We start from the raw sequence: 22,570 nt of genomic DNA on the forward strand, positions 1-22,570 counted from the left end.
AATTTCAACATGTGCAGTCGTGTCTTTTACATTATTACAGTAATAGGAATTAGAGAAGTCGAGATCAGAGATGCAACTTACAAAATATACGCAAAAAAATGTAAACAGTAGGGCTGTTTTGTAAACAAGTGAGAAAGAATGTTCAGAGTAACAACAACGTTCCAGTAGCGAGGATTGTATTAAGACATAATTGCTAACACATCACTTTTTCGTTTTCAAGTGTACACACTTATACCTGAACGGTGTAAGGAGAGATAACAGTGCGAATGTTTAATATGTGCATGTACACATATTGTGCAGACTGGTGCTTATGGCTATATATACAAATACACGTGTATATTTATTCCAAAATTGATGTTAACTGTTCACATTTGATTAAATTACAATCTGTGTACGAGTGCGCGCACCCGTATAGAGTGTGTGTGTGTGTGTGTACGCGCACCCCTCCCCCATATATATATATATAGAGAGAGAGAGAGAGGAACGAAACTCCAGAACAGCAAGAGACTGACTTGACCAATACACGCACACAATGTTGGTTAATTCGAAAGGGATGAGTGATTAAATCTAGGAAAAACACCTGTGGTAGACTAGCGGCCTATCCAAAGAAATATTTTCGTCAAGCACGACTATAAAATTTGTAATGGTTTGATACTGGTGATTATTTCTTCTTCTCCAAGAGCAGTATCTGTTGAATGAATAAAATTCCAAAACTAAATCATAATTGATACTGTAAAGCGTCTCATGTAGCTTATTACCATTTGCGTTATACCAATAAACAAGCATGCCTATGTGTGTTTTACCAAACTGATGAGCAGGTTCCAACAGAAAGATTTGTACTTTATTTGCTTAATAAAACAGAACACAAAGATAAAGAATCACCTTATGAGTTCTTGTAGAGTTCTTTAAATGAAGTGTGTATATTGAGAGAAATAAAATGATGGGATACAAAATATTGCATATTCTTTAAGACAAAAATTTACAATGACTGGGTATAGATTACCAATTTCATCTCAGAATGGAGAGCAACCTAAAAGCTAATGAGAAAGTCACCATTGTGTCAATGATAGCCATTATTTAAAGAAGTCAAACTTAGAATCTTTTTTCTTTTTTCTTCTAATGTGTAAATAAACTGTTTTTGTGATGATGCAGCAGCACTGATAACCAAGAAGAAATGTTTGAGATGACAACTGGAATTCTTTCATAGTCATAGCCTCCTTTTGTCTTGACATCCAAGACATGCCACATATTCTCTTTCCTATCCCATTTATTACTAAAATACTTGAGCTTGCAATGTCCAAGTGGATGAACAACATCCTGCTTTTCGTGATTAAGAATTTAAGAATTTCAAACTGTATCTTAGGAAAAACTCAAAAATTTCTTGTTCCATATATTGGGTAAGCAGAATAGGTCAGAAGAGAGTAATAATGACAGAATTGTAAAATATACAACTATCTTGATGTTGACAAATTGCTTAGCTAACTACTGCACCAAGATTAAGTACTCTCATACAACACAGTATATTTCTGATCAATTTTTCTTTACGATGACACGTAAAAAGCACTATCCAAACAAGATCAATGCCAGGCCCGCCTGACTGACTCCTGTGCCAGTGGCATGTAAAAAGCACCCACTATACCCCCAGAGTGGTTGGCGTTAGGAAGAGAATCCAGCTGTAGAAACATTGCCAGATCAGATTGGAGCCTGGTGCAGCTGCTGGCTCTTCAGACCTCGGTCAAACCGTCCAACCCATGCCAGGTTGGAAAACGGACATTAAACCATGATGCTGATGATGATGATCAAATGACCATGGGGATCCAATAGAGAAATTAGGAATCAAAGGGGTCCACAGGCAAAAAACAGTTGAACCACTGGTTTAGATGATCAGTGAAGGTTTATAATCCTAGACACGTTCATTGGACAATACACTTCTAATATAAAGATGCATTAAACAAGTTTATTTGCAACCTTTTTGTTATGAAGACCACCCTTAACTCTATGATATAAGCTTTGTTTTGAAGTGATTTACATTAAAAACTTCCATTAAAACTGCATAGCAATTTACATACCAAACATCAAATCAATAATCTTTCTACTGTAAGCACAAGGCCTGGAATTTGCGGGGAGAGGTTAGTTGCAGACATCAACTTCCAGTGCTCAGCTGGTAGTTATTTTATTGACCCTGAAAGGATGTAAAGCAAAGTTGACCTTGGTAGTATTTGAACTCAATGTAAAACTGGAAGAAATATCTCAAAGCATTCTGTCCAGTATTCTAATGATTATGCTAGCTCGCTACCTTACACCAAATCATTAATGATAGTTATTTTACTAAATTCTTCACTATTTTCAAAATTAATTGAAACAAAGACAGCATATTTCAACTGAAATAGAGTAGCAAAAGTGTTAAATGATAAAACACCAAAATATTCTTTTACTACTTTCACTAGCTGGACTGTCACTATGATAAGGCACTGCCTACAGGTAGTTATATTTGTTTTATTCTGTTCTGAGCTGCATTGTATATCAGGCTGTCTTAGTTTCAGTAACATAATTATCTATGAGGTAAGGTTGTTAGCCCTTCACTCAATGGATACTGTGAGTGGTCTCCCTTAACCCTTCTTAGCACAACCTGGTCAATTCCAAGAAAGCGAGATAGAACTGACTCCATTACCTGACTGATACTTTATTTACCAACACTGAAAGGATGAGAGGTAAAGTCAACCTGAGCAAGATTACAATTCAGAACATAGAGAGCCAGAACAAATGCTATAATGTATTCTATTCAATGCTTTAATGACTGTCAATTTGCTTTCAACGCTTTAGTTGATGATACTGCCCTCAGTACATATTTTATCAATCTCTGTTTATCGAAGCATTATGTTATGGAACATAAAACATGATAAGATGAACACTAATTTTTAGACTGGCTTAAACATACACATACATAGACAGAAACATGTTCATACATCAATATATATACACACAAACAAGCAAAAACTCAGGAGCTAATGCCCAAGAAAGAAATCGAAACTTTCACTAATGAAAGCACAGTGGCAGTAAATAAAACGATAAACAGATTAAATTCATTTAGTTTTGTCCCTGGAGATCTTGAGTTCAAATCTGGCTAGTATCAATTTTCCTTTTCATACTATAGAGGTCAATTTCATTGACAATACTCCTCCACTACAGAGTATTGGCCTTCTGCCTGGGTAAGAAATCAGTATTTTGATTAAAGACGAAGATTGAAATTCCATTATAGAAAAGTAAATTTCCTGTGTAGATCATCAAAAAACAAAATGTTAAAAACAGTAAGAAAGAATTTTAGAAAATAGGCTTCAAGTATTATATATTTCTAAAATGTGCTACATGATCTATTTTGCAAGAACCAAGATAGAAAAAAAAAATTAGAAAGCGTAACATTTTCAAAAATTGGTGACATTTTTTTTTTTTTGGAAGAAAAGCAGCAGATTGAAAATTAATATTATGTAGTCAGTGCACCAATAAGTGCACAAGTGGAATTTCAAATTAGCTGACAATTAATGAATACTTGAAATGCACAAGTGCAGTGAAAGGCATAAATAGTTAAATACTAAAGCCAATGGAATGCAGAAATGGTTCACTGGATGTTTATGTTAAGTGTGTGCTTGTGCATATGCTAAATGCAGAATTAATGATTGTTTCATCTGATCTAGAATGTTTAGAAAATAGAAATTTTGGAACTTTTTACCTTTACTAATCTCAAAGGATCTTTTTTTCATTGAGAAGGTAACTAGTATAAAATGCTAGATGAATACAACAATTATATTATATACAATGAGAGCAAAATGTTCCTAGTAACTGCAGCAGAATAAGCTGAACATGTCAGAAACATCAAGGAACAATTGTAATAGTTTAACATATACTATGAGAAATTAAAATAAAGTGACTGAAAAATGTCTAGACGGTAGTCAAGAAGTGGTTTAATATAATCTGTTGAAAGGCGAAAAGGCAGCGAGCTGGCAGAAATGTTAGCATGCCGGGTGAAATGCTTCATCTGTATTTACATTCTGAGTTCACATTCCGCCAAAGTCGACTTTGCCTTTTGTCCTTTCAGGATCGATAAATTAAGTACCAGTTGCATACTGTGGTCGATCTAATCGACTGGCCCCCTCCCCCAAAATTTTGAGCCTTGTGCCTAGAGTAGAAAAGAATATAATCTGTTGAAAATTGACTAAAACATGGATGGTGAAAAATAGGAATGAATATCGATTTCAAACTTTGGCGTGAGACCAGCAATTTGGGGGGGGGGGGAAAGGTACTTATTTTATTGACCCCAAAAGGATAAAAAGCAAAGTTTACCTTGGTGGAATTTGAACTCAGGAAATAGAGAAGGATGAAATGTTGCTAAGTATTTTGTCCAAGTGTTCTTGCGTTTCTGCCAATTAACCATCTTAATAGAAATGAATATTAAATCAATAATTAGTACAGTAGTATATAGATGCTATTGTTTTTATGGGTTTGTTTTATTTTAATAATAATATTTTTTTTTATATGCATACAAAGCCACACGTTTTGGGGAGGCGTACAGTCAGTTTAATTGACACCAATACTACATGGGTACTTTATTGACTCTGGAAGAATGAAAGACAAAGTAGACTCCAGCAGCATTTGAACTCAAAATAAAAAAAGGACAAGGATAATAATGATTTGGTGCAAATATTACTGTTTTGCTGGAGTTGGGTTGCCAAGAGCGAAACTCTCCTTGGCATATTTGCTTGGAAGCAGAACAGAAAGCACCAGAGAAAATATGATGTAGTGACACAGCACTAAATAAAATCACTGAAAACTGATGTGTATAGAGTTGTTTAAATGGTTATAGTGTCAAAATAAATATGCTATATGAATAAAAGAGAATGCAACTGTTGTAAACACAGGAATGTAACTGACACTGATTCCAATCCAACTGTCAAGATCATAACCTGCATAAATGGATTATTGGAAATAGGAGATCAGCTCTGTTACTTAGCATATCTAATCAGTGTTATTCCAGGTGAAGTAAACAATATAAAGTTAATAATGGTTGACAGAAGTTGGAGAACTTCTGGATATATTAACCATTAAGAGATTATAACTGCACACTACTTGAGTGTAGTCTGAACAATAAAAAAAAAAAACATGTAAATGTTAAATTTGGTTGAAACTGTTTTCCTAATCTAAAACTTCTAAGGTATCAAAGTGTTTTAATTTTAACCAAATCATACATTCAAAACTTTAGTTGTTGGTATATGTCTTTTGCATTTAAACTGCCCAACTATTTTACCTGTTTTAGCCTGTGTCACATACCCGACAATGTCATTCTAAAAATAAACAACAAACATATCATTGAAATCTTGAAGTTGTGAGACAATTCATGATTAATCCAGAACAATGTAAAAAAGTAAGTGTCACATTTGACAAAGTTTAGAATGCTGAAAGGATATATCCATTTCTTGAGGTCGTAAAGTACCAAGATGTATTAAAGCTGTCAGATCCTAATCTGGATCAAAATCTTGTATCCTACTTAAAGTGTTTCATTAGATTATTCAGTAATACAGAAATAATTTCCTTAAATTTTATTTTTACTATTTCTTAATGGTTGTCATCATAAATCAGATGATAATTATTAGAGATATGTTTTTCAGAGAGTTTACAAATTCCTGATATATTAATTTCATTTGTGTGAAAAAAGAAAAAGAAATTCTATAAGGAAAAGATCTAATATTCATATTCCATTATGTTAGATTCATCATCCTGAATTAAAACCCTATAAATCTTAACACTCTTCATCCATTTAAAGAAATGTCTAAAAAATAATCAAAAAAGCTTTTGCATTTTGTATTTTATTTATTTATATAGTTACCTAATAATCACTCCTACATTTCCAGTAATATCTTTCACGATATTAACTTGTATTTTTGTACTCACTTGCAATTGGAATCAATATTTATAATCAATATTTAATATACTTCAGTGGTTCTGACAGCTCATTGCTGGTATATCAGCTACGGAGAAACAATTAATATTTGACTGCTCTTAATTATGTTTTTATGAATATGAATGTCCTCAAAATCACAAATCTCTTAAATTAATTAATGATGAAAATAAATTCCCTGTCTTTTGCTATGATTTTTTTATTGTTTCATTTATTAACTTCCCTTATTTTAGATTGTCGATAGATATTGTCAAGAATGTATTAGCCACCAATTTGAAATATGTTATAAAATTTACATACTTTCATAATTATGTTTATTGAAAATTTACCTATTCAGTTAGAATCCACCATGTGGAAAATTAGCAGATATATTTGATTTTCATGGAAATTAATTTCTATGTTGCTCTAAATCAATATAAAACTTGAGTATGACCAACAATGGTGTAATATATATAAAAAAGGGCTCAAATACATAAAATTGTGTATCTTTCTTCGACTCTCATATTCTTAAATACATTCAGAAAAAAACAGCCATAATTTTTCTTTTTTTTTCTTAGTACCACAACAGATTTTGCTATTCAGAGCATTGAAATTCCATTCATACTATTTTTTATCAGTCCACCAATCACTAGCTATATACAAATACATGTATGAAGTTTGAATTTAATTTCCATTGTATGTCATGTATTAAACTCGATCCCACTCTTCTCCCAATTTTCATTTCATAACCTCCTCCTACTTTCATTAATACTTTATAATGAAGAGATATGAGAAGGTATATGAGCGAGATTTATTAAATGTGTATAACTATTTTGTTGATATTTGATAGTTTTATTTGTTATTATTTAATGAAAGCATACCAGATGCACCAATATGTATTCAGTGAACCAAATCAGCAACCCAGTTTTATTAGTTAAAGCAATTTCAGTTAATCCATCTGATACCCACTTACCTAAGACTACCTCTGGCCCTATGATACAAAGCTTTTCATTCTAAAGTGTTCATATTTAAATTAAAAACCTATCATAAGTTTTATATGCAAAAAAAAACCCTTTTGTTAAGTAACATTCAAAACACCAGCCTAATAATGAAAAGGTTGTTTTACTATATCACTCCAAATTCTTGATTACTTTCAAAATTAATTAAAACACACATGGAACGTATTTTATTATAAATATGGTCATGAAAGGATTAACATGTCAATGCTCTTTAGAAATAGATGAAAATTAAAAATTCCTAGTCCCCCTTCAATATATTTGAGACAATATTTTGCTTTTAATTAAAGTATTTGTGGAGCGACTGAGTTGACACAGTGATTATATTTCTATAATTTAGGTCTGACTTCGCTCAATTAGCCTAAACATATGAGGAAGTATTCCTACAAAGCCAAAACAGGAAGGAGTGGCACCTGCCTCTTCTACTTTTAACTCATGATCAACAAACGTGATATAGGATTGCTCCCAATAATAAGCTGGTCACTTAAGGAGAAACATAATACTTGAAAGATTGAGGTAAACAATTTGTAGGTGTTTTGTGGTCGTTGCATTTGATTCATAATTATGAATTTACTTTCCCTACTTTGTTTGAGGTTTAATTTTTTTTTATATCAACCCAGTCAAGACTACCTTTGGTTCTATGGCACAGGTTTCTTGTTTTCAAGTAATTTTAATTAAAACCTTCCATCAAAATTTCATGTAAATTTCCAAACATCAAGTTAATAACAACAAAGTTATTTTACTAAATTGTCCGTTATTTTCCAAATTAAGTGAAATAAAAGTGGTGTATTACAATAATTGGTAACAAAAGAATTAATCACCATCATCAATTCACTCTTAATGGAATATACATTTGACTCATTAGATTTATGCCTTTCACATTATAAAGGAATTTTCAACAGATAAAGGAAGTATTTGAAAAAAAAAAAACAGGAAAAAAAAATCAGATTATCTATATATATAAAAATGAGAATGAATGTGTGTGTGCGTGTGCGTGCGTGCGTGCGTGCGTGTGTGTGTGTGTTTTTCCCTAAAACTCGAGAGCTACACAACCAATTTCATCCAGATTTTACACATGCCTTACTTAGGGTCCCGGTTGTGTTTTAGTCAAAAAAAATGTTTATCTTCTTGCATAGTTCGAGCCCACAGCAACATAATATCTCCTCCACTATTTAAGTATTACGTGTCAAAAGTGTTACAAAAACACTCATGTCAAATACTTTCACTTTAAAAATGAAACTATTCCACTAACTGAAACAATCACATTTCGATACTATAATGACAGATACTTTCACTTTAATGGTTTCAGAGAGAGAGATGTATATGTATACATATAGACGTATATGTACACGTATATGTATAGATATATATAGAGATATAGATCTATATGCATACATGTATATGTATACATGTGTAGATGTATATATAGATGTACATGTAATATGTACACATATATACACATATATACATGCATACAGATATCTATACATATATACACTCACACACACACACACATACACACAAACGCACACATTAGTCATTTGTTTTTTTTATCCAAAACTACGTAAAAAGTACTGAATGGATCTTTATGAAATTTAGAAATTATATTCAATGCATAACGGCCATAACCACCATGAAAATTCATATATTTTTGATGTTGATGGAATTTTAACCATACAGATTACACACAAATAAAGTAATATTTCTAAAATTTCTTCTTAGAAGTCACAAAGACCCCTTCATGGGGACTTCACACCCACAATTTACTCATTTTTCCTAAGCAAAGACGAATACAGTTGTACTATTGGAATCTATAGGGTCACCCGAACATAACAGATGAGCATTATTTGTAATTCAACAGTACAACAGTGTAAGACTATCTTTTCAGATATACTTACATTGTGATTTCTGCAATGTGGTGCATAGGTTGTCAAGAAAATGAGACGCATCTTTGCCTCCATTTTTTATTATCACTGGGTCACACATAGTCCCCAGTTGGTAACATTGATTTCAAGGCCTTCCCAGATGAGTGACTGGTTGTTCTAAGACATTTATTGATTGTAAATTTTTTCTGCAGTTACCTATCGGTATAGTGGTCATTTGCAAATGCCAGAGGCGACACTTTCATTTCCCTTTACACCAAACGTCACACGTTCTTATTTCAATTGGGTCATGCCCTTCCAGTTGCTATAGATCCGTAATGCATCTTACAGCTGTGCCTGTCACCTGTATGGTGAGGAATCCTACATTGGGGAGTAATAACGACTACGCTCGGGTAGCCGACTGATTATCGTGATCATTCGTCTTTTGGTTTCCTGTAGCTTTACTCTCTTTTACAAACCCAGTGAACATATATATATTTCCTATTTCAAAGAAATTCAAACAATACATATTACACCCAAGTTAAAAACATTCCCAACAATTCAACTTCTCTGCTTGACATTAACACACCCACCCCCAATAGGGGCCTTAACTTCTACATTTTTCAGCTCCAAGAGCTCCATTCTTCATGAGCAAAATCCTTTTTACACGGTCCATAACACTAGAATTTTTGAATATGCGCATAAATATCAGATATATAAAGATGAGAATATGTGTCTGTGTGAATCCATAAAACTCGAGAACTACACAACCAATGTCATTTGAAATTAACACATGCCTTACTTAGAGTCCATGTAGTGTCTTAGGCCAAAACAATTTTTAACTTCTTGCATAGTTCGAGCCCACACCAATAGCATATCTCCTCCACTATTTGAGTATTATGTGTCAAAAGTGAAACAATAACATCTCTCTACTGTAATGTCAGATACTTTCACTTTCACACTGAAACTATTCCACTATTTCAGTATTACATTTCAAAAGTGAAACAATAACATGTCGCTACTGTAATTTCATATACCTTCAATTTCATACTGAAACTATTAATGTGAAACTATACTCTCACATATATACAGGTATACTATGAGACCAAAGTTAAAAACATTCCCCACAATTCAACTTCTCTGGTTGACATTAACACACCCACCCCCAATAGGGGCCTTCATTCCCACATTTTAGAGCTCCATGAGCTCCATTTTTCAGGAGCAAAATCCTTTTTACAGGTTCCAGAAGACTGAAATTTTGGAATATGTGCATAAAGATTAATAGTATGGGATACATGTCTCATGATTAGAATTTTTTTAGGGTGTATAAAGAGGGAAAGAACCCTCATGTGCAATTTTGATGAAATTCGAATCATATCTATTCCAGTTCCTTACAGGAAATATAAGAGAAAAGTCTCATCCTTCAATTGCATGTAACAAGGGCAACGCCGGGTATCTCTGCTAGTTATTATATAAAACAGACAATACACTGTTCAAGTAATAAACATTTAGAATAATAAATTTGTGTATTTGGCAATAAATATTGTAATCTTTCCTCTCTGAAATTTCAGAGTGGGGAGCTTCTCAATAACACCATGGCACTTATTTTATCAACTCTGAAAGGATAAAAGGCAAAGTCGACCCCAGCAATTCAGAACGTAAAGACAGACGGAATACTACTGAGCATTTCGACCAGTATGCTATTTTAGATGACAACAGGATTTAGTTGTAGGTTTAATCTTTCAGTGAAAATGTATCAACCTATTTCAGATGACAACAGGATTTAGTTCTAGGTTTAATCATTCAGTGAAAATGGTTCAGATAATTAATATAGTATTTCTATTATATTTTGGACTAATAGAATTGTTTTGATGTATTCTTCTCTGGTTCCTATTTGTATGACAGCTTTCTTTACTGATTTCCTCCCAAAATGCCATTTTAATTCATTGTAATTCATTTGTAACATGAAAGGCAAAAATGTAAAGAGATGGATGTGTATTTTGCAGAGACTGAAGCGTTTAGTCTGTTAGGTGACAATAAGTTGATTAAACCTTGAAGAAAGAAGAGAATGTAAATTCATAATTGTGAACAGAAGTAGCTTAAAAAGAAATACTAAAATATTTCTGAAAATCACTCAAGGATATAACATGTTGAGACAATCTTTATAAATCAATGAACAAAAGCTGTGTAGATGAGCAGATTTGCCAAATTCTAACCTCATGTTGGTAATACATAGATTAATTCTTGAATACATGCAGTCCTGAAACAAAATGACATGATAAAGTGAAAAAAGAATGTTTAAAACATTAACAACAATGGAAACAAAGCTTTTTTTTCCTGATGAATTCCACCAAATACGAAAAAGACTTATAGCCTCTCAGAAATGCTGTAATAATAGTTTTAGTCTTGGATTAGAGTTCAGAGACTTTAGTTAATGATACTTAAGCATTTGATCTTAAGATCTGAAGAATTGATTTGAACCTGGATTGAACTCTTTATGAAGATCTGCAGGGTAACCATAAGAGTTGTCTAGCAAAATAACAATGAATGACACATTGTTTCCGATGCAGATGTTGTACATAGTGCAAAATTTATTTAAGTATGGATTCAAGAAAAATTCCTGTGCGGCCCATGTCTTTTTGTTCAACTACTAATTAAATGTTTTATTTACAAGGAAAAAAAAGAAAAAAAAGGGAGAAGGAATTAAGCAACAGCAGCAGATGAGGAGTGGGTGGAGTACACCCCAGAACAAATGGTGTGTTCAGCCACACCCTGCAGACATGAAAACGATGGCATTGCCATGGAGAATTGTTAGCAACATTAACTGCAGCAATCATCCACTTTGCAAGGCTCATTTCTCAGATGGGCTGCAGTTATACCAATTTTGTGAAGAAAATTACCAGTACAAGATCTGAGAACACCTGAGGCCTTGATGATGACCGGCACAAACTGAAAGCAGTTGGTCAGGCTTTTATGTTTATTTTTCTCTCCTCTGCATTATAAACAGTGGAGCCAGAGAACATGTCACAGCACGTCATGTCACAGATTAGAGATCAGCCTCCCTAGTATGGAAAGAGGGTTATTCTATCAAGGTGCTTACCATCCCTGTGATTGAGACCAACTGGCTCCAGTTACAATGGGAAACCAGCTACATCGAGGCCCTTTTAATTATGTCATTCAGGGCAGCATGTCAGGGGAACCAGTTCACTTAATGGCTGCAGGATAATGAATACAGGCTGAATTCATCAACTACTGCTCAACAATGGTATTTGTGTGGCTCACACATTCAGAGACTGAGGCACCGGGCCACTCTGATGCCAGTGCACTCATCATCATCATTTAAAAAAAAAGATCCATTCAAACTAATGCCATAAAAATCAGTGATAAATAATGGGTTAAAAGAGGTGTCTTACAGACGGAGGAGGAAGGGCAGTACTGTTACTTATGATTGTTTTGGTGGGGGTGGAATCTTTGGTCCTGGTGAAGAAAAAGAGGAAGAAAATTGACACTACAATTTGTGTATTATCCTTAAACTAGAAATCTGGTCTGAATGTTAGCAACAGAATGGACTCATACTAAAGGCATTTAAGGAGCTGTGCTGGAATTAAACTGGCCAATGGATGATGTCTATACCCAAAGAACAACACAGTCCATCTGACAGGCCTCTGGACAGTTTCCACCTACCCAGTTGAACATACAAGGTATGCATCAACTCAAAGCTTGGTAGAAAAGCACTCAAAGTTCTGTTCAATGAGATCAAACACAGACCCATAGGATTGTCAAGTAAACATCTTAATCCCCCAATCATACCTGAATTGATCACAAGATTAAAATTGACGTCTACAGATCTAGTTTTTCAAGCAAAGAAACACGAAAATGAATTGGGATGAAATAAACTTCTATAGTTGTGGAGTTGAGTGTCCAGATGAATCTTTCAGAAATGTACAGGTGTATTTGAAGTATGTTTTATCTTGTTTTCTTTTTTGGTCACTAGTTAAATTACTTCAACATCAACTATTATCATACGAAATCCAAGTAGTACTTACTTTCCAGGTAAGTAAACTGACACCTTTAAAATAAACAGGAAGTTGTAGACAACGACGAGATGATTTTTGTTGAGCTGAACTTCTAAGAGTTATGAAAGCAAGCAAGACTAATTCACTTGTAACTTGAAAAACAAAAAAACAAAAACCTAGAGAAAGGATTCTCTGGTGAGAACTGAAGAGTTTTGTCATGTTATAAGATGTTAATAAGCTGATTAAACATTGAAAAAGAAAAAAAAACAGGGAAGATCGAGTTATGAAGGCAAACACAAAAAAACTGACAAGTAGAAAATAAGAGTTATTCAACTTCTTAAATTTCCAAACAATACATTATAATAATGCATATTAAGAGGATTTTAACTGTCTAAAGGCAAATAATGTGAAACGCTATAGTAATGAAAACGCAGGACAAACAAACAATGTTAAATCTCAGTTGAAGGGAATAACTTGAAAACCTTAAAGTTACCCCATTCAGTGATTAATGAAAGATAACATTAAAATAATATGAAATTAGTCGGAATTGCATTTTAGTCTCAGGCAGTCTTGATTGAGCATGCCTATAATCAAAGACATTCTAGTTGAGACCACCCCCATATTTTTTGTATATCTAGAAATGTGTTATCTAATGTAATCTTATTTGTAATATTGATAGGTTATGATTTTATGGTTTGGCTGTTATTTATAGCAAGTCAAGTGACAGCATAGAAGCTCACTCACTGGCTCTGACACACCCTACACAGATGATTCCCTGCTCTCCTCATCCTTAACCTTCCACAAACAGACATCATCCACATCCTACCAAGATTCCCATGTCAATCCTGCACAGCATCCATAAAAGGAGACAGCAGATACATTTATCAATGGAATATAAAAACCTTATCATCCCCAACAGCATAAAACACACAATTATTGCACATATAACAGCTGACTTGGTAGAAACCGACAAGATTATCCATCATCTTTCCAATAACAACAATAATATCTCTATCAGCTGTGGACAGGTTTATAAAATCAAAATACAGAACAGCACCCATGACTTTCAGAAACATGTTTTTACACTCAGAATTGTCGAAGCATGGAATAAACTACCTGTGTTCACTGTTAGCCATCAGGACACTGCATCCTTCAAAAAATTCCACACTTCCTGAAATTTGTTAATACTACTCCTGATGTACCTATGCACTCCTTCATTACGGTTCCTAAACTATTCATTTTTCTCTATTTTTCTGTGAACTGTGCATGTACTTCTAGCCTTCATTATTGTCTTTCTTTACTTGACTTATATGTTTGCATTCTAACCCATCTTTTAATTGTGACTGACAAGTTGTAATGCACCTGAGTGCTGTATACAATAAACTCATTATTATTATTATTACATTGTCTTTGCTGTATACAATAAACTCATTATTATTATTACATTGTCTTTTCTAACGCTGGAGATGTACTACGGTGTCAGCTGTTCACTACCAGTAAACTAAGGTAACACCCCTTATTTTTCAAGCACCATCTGGAGTATTCGAGCGGTTCCAAGCAGTGCTGTTTTCTGTTGTTGTTGTTGTTGTTGCTGCTGCTGCTACTGCTGCTGCTGCTGTTGTTGGCATGCCAGATAAAATGCTTAGTGGCATTTCATCTGTCTTTACATTCTGAGTTCAAATTACGTCAAGGTCAACTTTGTCTTTCATCCTATCGGGGTTGTTAGAATAAGTACCAGTCAAATATTGGGGGTGTGATGTAATCAACTAGCCCTTTTACCCAAATTTTCATTAACTTAATTGCTGTCTTCCTGCCCTATGTCTCCTCTTTTAACTTTTTCTGATGAGTTGTAGTGCACCAGAGCACTGTATACAACAAAACGATTATTATAATTATTACTACTAGCATACCAATGTCAGCAAAAATGTTGACAGTTTAATTTATGATAGAAAATAGCACATCAACACAATGAGGAAAAGCACTAATAAATGTCAGCAATCTAGTAAATATATGTACATACACAGAATTGAAGTACTTGAAGAATCAAATACGATTGTAATCACCCACATAATGTATGTTTGTGTGTATGTATATATGTGTATGTATGTATGCTTATATGTATATATATATATATAAATGTACATATAAATACATATAAGCATACATGTATACATACACACACACACACACATATATATATGTATATATTTACATATATATGCCATGAAGTATAGCCTCAGACCGTGTGTCGATTTGGTAGACAGAAACTGAAAGAAGCCCGTCGTGTATATATATATATCATAATCTCTATCGCACAACCATACATTTATATATAGATAGATAGATAGGTAGACACATATACAATATATATACTTTATATATATAAAATAGTAAATTATATAATATATATGACTCAAACACGAAGCCAATTGGCTTCATGTACATCCTCATCTAGCAAGATTTGGGAACTGAAGGAAAGCAGGATCGAATTTAGCTTTAAATGGAATATAATCCGGAAAGCGCAGCCTTATAGAGACAGTCAATACGGATGTGGGCTGTGCTTTATGGAAACTTATGAGATTTTTAAGTATAAGGACATGAACAACCTGATTAATAATAAATTAGACCTAAGGGTATCATGCATACATACCGTCACCTGTACATTTAAGTATTTTCGAAATTAGCGATTATACATGCCATACTTGGACTCTGATAGTGGAAATTAATTTTGGTGTCATATCTGTTGTAAATTTACCCTCTAGTATTATATATAATAAAATCATGGGATATTGAGTTATACAGTGAATTAAATTGCATTGCATACATTATAAGCTATATGTTATGGTATGTGGTGTGTTATATGTAATTACTATCCCATGAAAACTCCTGCCTAATTAGTCTGACTGACTTCATCATGATTTTGTGATTAAACTATTTGTTCTTTTCTATGATGTTCTACCCTACTGATCATATTAGGTATATTTGTAATGGCTTTTATGTAAGTAAGTCTCCTAATTATATACCCATTAGAATCTATAAAATCATATATGTAATAGTACCTGTAACATTGTAACTTATAAAATCTCTTCATTTGGAATACCTCCAACTGCCCTCACTACTCCCTTACCTACTACCTCTTCTTTTAGGGTTACCCTTATTTCTTCCCTACCTCAAATTTATCCCTTAAAGTTGTTACTGTTCATAAATTTTTCAGCGACTAGGTCTATGTGAGATTGTTAACTATATCCATACAAAAGCATTAAATATTTGTATATGTGTATATATGCATATATGTGCATAACCAATTAATCTCTTAACCCTTATAAATTGTTATCTTTCCTGTTCATATATAGATACTTTTTAGTTACTTAAGTCTATGCGAGACGGTTATACTATATCCATATAAACGTATAAATATTTGTGTATGTGTGCATATAGATAAATATGTGTGTGTATCTGTACACATCTTTATTTTTTCTGATTCTTGGCTTATAATTAATATATATATAGCATGTTTACAGTACTCCATAAGTAAATGCCCAGATCAGTCTTTATACAAACCACCTAATAAGTAAATAATTAAGTACATGAATGAATATTAAACTGATTCTTTGTAATCTTTCCTTTTTAATGTTGAAAATTGATACATACATATATATATATATATATATATATATATATATATATATATATATATATGTACACACACATTTTACCTATTTTGATTATGATATAATTTTTGAAAATCTTAAATTTTATCTTTATACAACATAGCAATATTGTTTATGAACAATCACCCATAGTACCCCATGATAAAATTTCCTCTGTATTAACATCATAGGTTTTATTAGCGTCTTGCCCCTTTAACTGATAATTAACAACATGATTTAGTGTCTTCCCCTACCCAACTTCCTTTATAGACAGTTACTTTACACCCAATTTACTACTCCTAATGTCTTGACAATATTTATGACCATACCTAGCCATGAGCTGTCAACTCACTCTTGCCCTTCATTCCAAACAGGCAGTAGTTGATAAAAAGGCAAATAAATCAGAAATGAACTACAATCCCTTACAAGCTATGACCCCATTAAGCTTCATGCCTTTCTTGAAACAGCTTTTTTTTTTTTTTTTTTGCAGGCACACAGGCGTAGGAGTGGCTGTGTGGTAAGTGTGCTTACCAACCACATGGTTCCGGGTTCAGTCCCACTGCGTGGCACCTTGGGCAAGTGTCTTCTACTAAAGCCTGGGGCCAACCAAAGCCTTGTGAGTGGATTTGGTGGACAGAAACTGAAAGAAGACGTCGTATATATGTATCTATGTGTATGTGTGTGTGTATATATATATATATATATATATATATATATATATATATATATATATATATATGTATGTATGTATGTATGTATGTGTGTATGTATGTATGTATGTATGTATGCGTGTGTATATGTTGTGTATCTGTGTTTGTCCACCCAACATCGCTTGACAACCGATGCTGGTGTGTTTAGGTCCCCGTAACTTAGCTGTTTGGCAAAAGCAACAGATAGAATAAGTACTAGGCTTACAAAGAATAAGTCCTGGGGTCGATTTGATGCGACTAAAGGCGGCGCTCCAGTATGGCCGCAGTCAAATGACTGAAACAAGTAAAAGAATAAAAGAATAAAACCACCAATTCGGAAGCATTCAGTCTTGTCGTTAAAGGTGCGAAACTGGAAAAGTACCATTGGTCGATAACTGATGAAAAATTATGGACTTTCTGTTTGTTTCACGCTTATTTTCAACATTCAGTAGACATTTTGTCGTTTGTTTATATATGCTTTTCATTTATCAAGTAATGGAATGCAACACACACCGAATTTGTGTTAAGTTTGTGTGTGTGTGTGTGTATGTGTTTATATAGATATACCCATACATACGCATACCTATGTATCTACATCTATGCATGTGCATATATATATGCGTGTGGGCATATATAAATGTGTGTCCACACACATATATTTGTTTACATTTTTTAGATCGATGAAATCATTTTATCGATTTTAACATATATGCCTATTTGTGGGTGCGTGTGAAATTGATAAATATAATTTACGATGAAAAATCTAATTTCATTTTTATTAAAATACTGGTGGATTCAGAGCTCACTACACTTAGCCACCTCTAAGTGTCACTCACTGCACTCCATTTGTTTTCCCTAGCATCTTCGGAGCAAAGCCTTTAAACGTTATCCACCTGCTTTAGCATCTCTCACTGTCACCCACTCCCACTTCGTCTGTTGTTTTACTATTCTTTGCCTACGGCATGACCGACAGGGACACAATAAGTGTTCTATTATACGTAAGTATTATATAAGCGAGCTGGCAGAATCGTTAGCATGCTGGACTGAATGCTTAGTGGTATTTCGTCTGTCTCTACGTTCTGAGCTCAAATTCCGCCGAGTCGACTTTGCCTTTCATCCTTTCAAGGTCGATAAATTAAGTACCAGTGAAACACTGGGGTCGATGTAATTGATTTGTCCCCTCCCCCAAAATTTCAGGCCTTGTGCCTATAGAAGAAAGGATTTATTATTATTATTATTATTATTATTAAGGTGGTGGGCTGATAGAACCATTAGCACACCAGATAAAATACTAAGTGGCATTTCATTCATCTTACTTTGTGAGTTCAAATTGTTTTGAGGTCGATTGTGCCTTTCATCCTTTTGGGGTTGATGAAATAAGTACCAAATGAGCACTGGGGTTGATGTAATTGACTATCCCACTACCCCAAATTTCAGGCCTTGTGCCTATAGTAGAAAGGATTATTACAATTATTATTATTATTATTAAAATTATTATATCAAGGAAGTAATTTAGCTGTGTACCTCCAGCACACAAGTATACATCAATTCAAATTTCCACTTTACCAAGCTTGCATAGATCAGATGGAATTTGTTGAGGTAGATCTTCTAAGGCTAAATGTCTGTCCTGTTATCTACATTTACCTGTTTCCAAGCAAGGAAATAGTTCTCCAATGGTTGAACATGTTTAATGTAAAACTGAAAAGATAGAACACCACTTGTATGATGATGAGCAAGCTTATATCTATCACATGATGCCAAGACAAGGAGAAACAAACACACACACGGATGTGTGTGTGTGTGTATCATCATCATTATCATTTAATGTATGCTTTCCATACTGGCATGGGCTGGATGGTTTAACATGGAGCTAGCTAGTACAGAGCTGTCCAGACTCTAACTGTCCGTTGTTGTATGATTTCTATGACTGGAGGCCTTTCCTAATGCCAAGCAAGGCACTTGACCAAGAGGTTAGGTGTGTTGCACTCATGATTGTGGTTTTGATGCCCAGACAAACTGGCTACACCATTGTGTTTTTGAGCAAAGCACTTCTTTCATGTTGCTCCAGTCTACCTAGCTGTAAATTAGTAACCCTGCAATGGACTAGCCTTCTACCTAGGGGAATGTTGGCCCACTTGCCCAGCCAGTGCGGTGGCATCATTCGAAAACTGAAATAATGCAAAGCGCATTGTGATCAGCAATGTAAAACAACATCCAGAAGTTTGGTCAATCACATGATCATGTGATATATATTAACACATGATATGCTTCTTTCAGTTGCCATCAACTAAATCCACTCGCAAGACTTTGTTTGGTCCAGGGCTATAGTAGAAGACACTTGTTCAAATTGTCAAACAGTGAGACTGATCCCAAAACCTCATGGTGGGGCAAAAAGCTTCTTGATTACATAATTCTCTCAAAATGGAAACAAAATAAGGCACACAGCATTATAAGACACAAATTAATTTTGGCAGGTCCTTTCTTAAACCACCATGTACTAGCAACCTAAATCCTGATCTTGAGTTTATCAGATGTAAACTGATTTTCTAGGATTTCTATTTGGTAAAAAAAAAAAGTGTGCCTTGTAAGCCATCAAATATGATATTTAATGTCTTCTGTCTCAGTTTTTAATTTTGAATGTTTACTATTTATCGTGGCAGACAGTAACAATACACAGAATTACTTTTTAGGCATCATATTTTCCTCTATTGGCTAGTATAAATCTGTCTAGGAACAAAAACTCCAAGATTAGAATCTACTATGAAAATGAGGATTTCCGACTCTAATTGACATATTCTTGACTTAAGTTGCTTCCTCCCTCTTGAATGTTACCATAAATCAAAACAACTCCAGTTTAAGCAAAAAAAAAAAAAAAAAAAGTATCATGTGTTCTAGAAATCCTCTATTTCTCTATTTGCTGTGCCAAACACAGTTTATTCTGCTGAAACCATTCTTATTCTAAGTTATTAGTGTTCAGAAGGATTTTCAACTAAAAAAGGTAGTTCCAAAACTGAAATGTTTAACCATTCCATTTTTTGGATAACATAAATATGTAACAACTCAAGGGCCCACCTAACAGTAAAGGATCAAAAGGCCAGATCATTTGTTTGAAGATGATGTCTTTTCTAGTATTTCAACAGATAGACCTAGGATAAACCTTAATATCTATGCTCCAAAAACTAGCATCTAGTATTAATGTCAACAACTTGTAATATATTCATCTCTGCAGTTGAAGAAAGAAAGCCAACATGTAGTCACTGTTTAACCCTAGGGTATTCCAGCCATGACCATTTTCCCCAGACATATTTATGACTAAATTATTCTGTATGGTCCTTCATTTTTTTCAAAGATGGTAGGGTATGATATGAGGTTAAATTTGGCTACTAATTCTAGCAGCCAAATTCATATCCCACCTTCAGAGACTCCCTTGTTGGCTCTTACATCTTGTAATAGATATTAAGACTGTTCAGCTGAAAATTTTTCTCATGTAACACAAAAATGTAACAATCTAATGTAAGTCTGATATGATGAGCTAATGATACATATGTAATTTATACAGTACTGATCGTCATTTGCTGTTTAAACAGACAATTGACACTGCTCCACTCTTGAAAGTGACTCACACAAGATCATCCTACAATATGTACTCAAATCTCCTAATGAGACTGCACAACTCACTTTGTTAACATTCATTCCTTACCAAAAGGATATAGAGAAGTATACTAAACACTGTAGGCTCCCTTAGACTAAAGGATAAAAATAGCTGAGTGAGATTAGTGGTGCTCATGTCCAAATTCAATTCATCATTATAATTATCACTAATGTCTGTTTTCTATGCTCATCTCTGTCCAAGTTAATTTTTATCTGGAGTTACTGCCCACTCAGAGAGCTGCATTTTGCTTATACATTTTATTTAGGGTATAGTTTCTGAGGAAGAGCTTGATGCCCAACCTTACAGCAAACACTTTACAGGGTATACTGGGTGTATCTTATCATGGCACCAGCACTAAAGAGGCTGTTCGGTCATTTGTGTGACTAAAGAGTCTTCTCTACCCTACATTGTCTTCAATCAAGCACCAGCCACTTTACAGAGTACAGGTTGCATGTTTTGAAGTACCAACATCAGTGAGATTGCTCTGCTTCCTGCAAGACCAAGTAGTCTTCTGTACTCTTCATAATCTCAGTCCTTTTCAAAGTGAAAGTAATCGAGAATGTGAATAGAAAGGGAATAACGATCAAGAGTGTGAAAACGAGAGAGTATGATTATCAGTGATAGGGAGGGAAGGGATGTTAGGAGAGTGGGGGAGGGAAAAGGAGAAGAAGTCAGGTGGTGGTAACTGATAGGAGGTTAAAAAGAAAACCAGCATAAGCAACTTGACAGAATAACAATAGAGATGTCATGCATCAGTGGTAGATAGCAACAGAAATTCTGTTGGTACAGTGATAGATGTCAACAAAGATTCACAATGGGAAGGGAGAGAATGATGGATAGCAACAAAGTTGTAACCGGAGTGGGGTTCATACGGAATGTGGGCAGATCCTGTGTCATTTCTTGCTACACAGGTATCATGATGGAAGAGAGGAGAGGTAGAATGATTTGGTGGGTAATGGTAATGACTGATAGTAGATGCCATCCCTTATTACACAGACAGTATGGTACAGAAAATATTAAACAGGATTAATGCAGATTGTGCCTGGTTGGGAAAATATAGACTGGGAGGGAGTTCCTAAGAGCAATATTCTAGAGAAGAATAGAGAAACATGGTTACTATGGGATCTGGTGGGTGATACAAGATGAAGTGACAGTGCAGCTGAGCACTGTATACAACAAATACATTATTAGTATTATTAGAATGTGAGTTTAACTCTTTTGATACCAACCTGCTTGAAACTGCCTCTGGCTCTGTAGTACAAATGTCTTGTTTTCAAAAGTTCTGAATTAAAATTTTCCACCAAACTTTAGTCACAATTTATGTTCCTAACATTAGCTGAATGATAACTAAGTTATTTTACTAAATTCTTTGTTATATTTAAAATGAATTGAAGCACAGAGCATCTCAACAGAAATGTGATAACAAAGGGGTTAAGAGAATTTGTTAATTTGAGGATGTTATATAAAGTCAATAAGTTCAAAAATGTGATGGCTATTGTATCAATGATAAAGGAGGTTGAGTAAGAATAAAATTTTGGTATGACATAGTGTTGTGGATGGGCTATTGTATGTGTATATGCAAGAGGTAAACAGAGATAGAGAGAGAGAGAGAGAGAGAGAGTTTGCAATTCAAAATTTTCTCGTATTGTTATTGATACAAATGCTAAGTTTATGGTGCTTAGTAAGATAGAAAAAGAAATTAGGGTGGCGAGCTGGCGGAAGCGTTAGCACGCCAAGCTAAATGTTTAGCGGTATT

The 22,570-nt window shown here is 34.1% G+C and overlaps 1 protein-coding gene across 3 annotated transcripts in view; it reads right to left on the minus strand.

Moving 5' to 3' along the window:
- LOC106878026 (uncharacterized) overlaps positions 1–22,570 on the minus strand; it is a 151,148-nt gene that overhangs the window by 82,758 nt on the left and 45,820 nt on the right. The window contains exon 2 of one of the 3 annotated variants that reach the window (XM_052968640.2): positions 4,339–4,429. The exons of 1 other annotated variant lie outside the window; for it this stretch is intronic. The gene's annotated coding sequence lies outside the window, so the exon portion shown is untranslated. Of the gene's footprint in view, positions 1–81; positions 222–4,338; positions 4,430–22,570 lie in introns of those variants that run through there. One more of the 3 variants, XM_014927106.3, reaches the window with a different exon arrangement.

The sequence above is a fragment of the Octopus bimaculoides genome, chromosome 6 (assembly GCF_046866305.1).
Source record: "Octopus bimaculoides isolate indiv1 chromosome 6, ASM4686630v1, whole genome shotgun sequence".
NCBI lineage: Eukaryota > Metazoa > Mollusca > Cephalopoda > Octopoda > Octopodidae > Octopus > Octopus bimaculoides.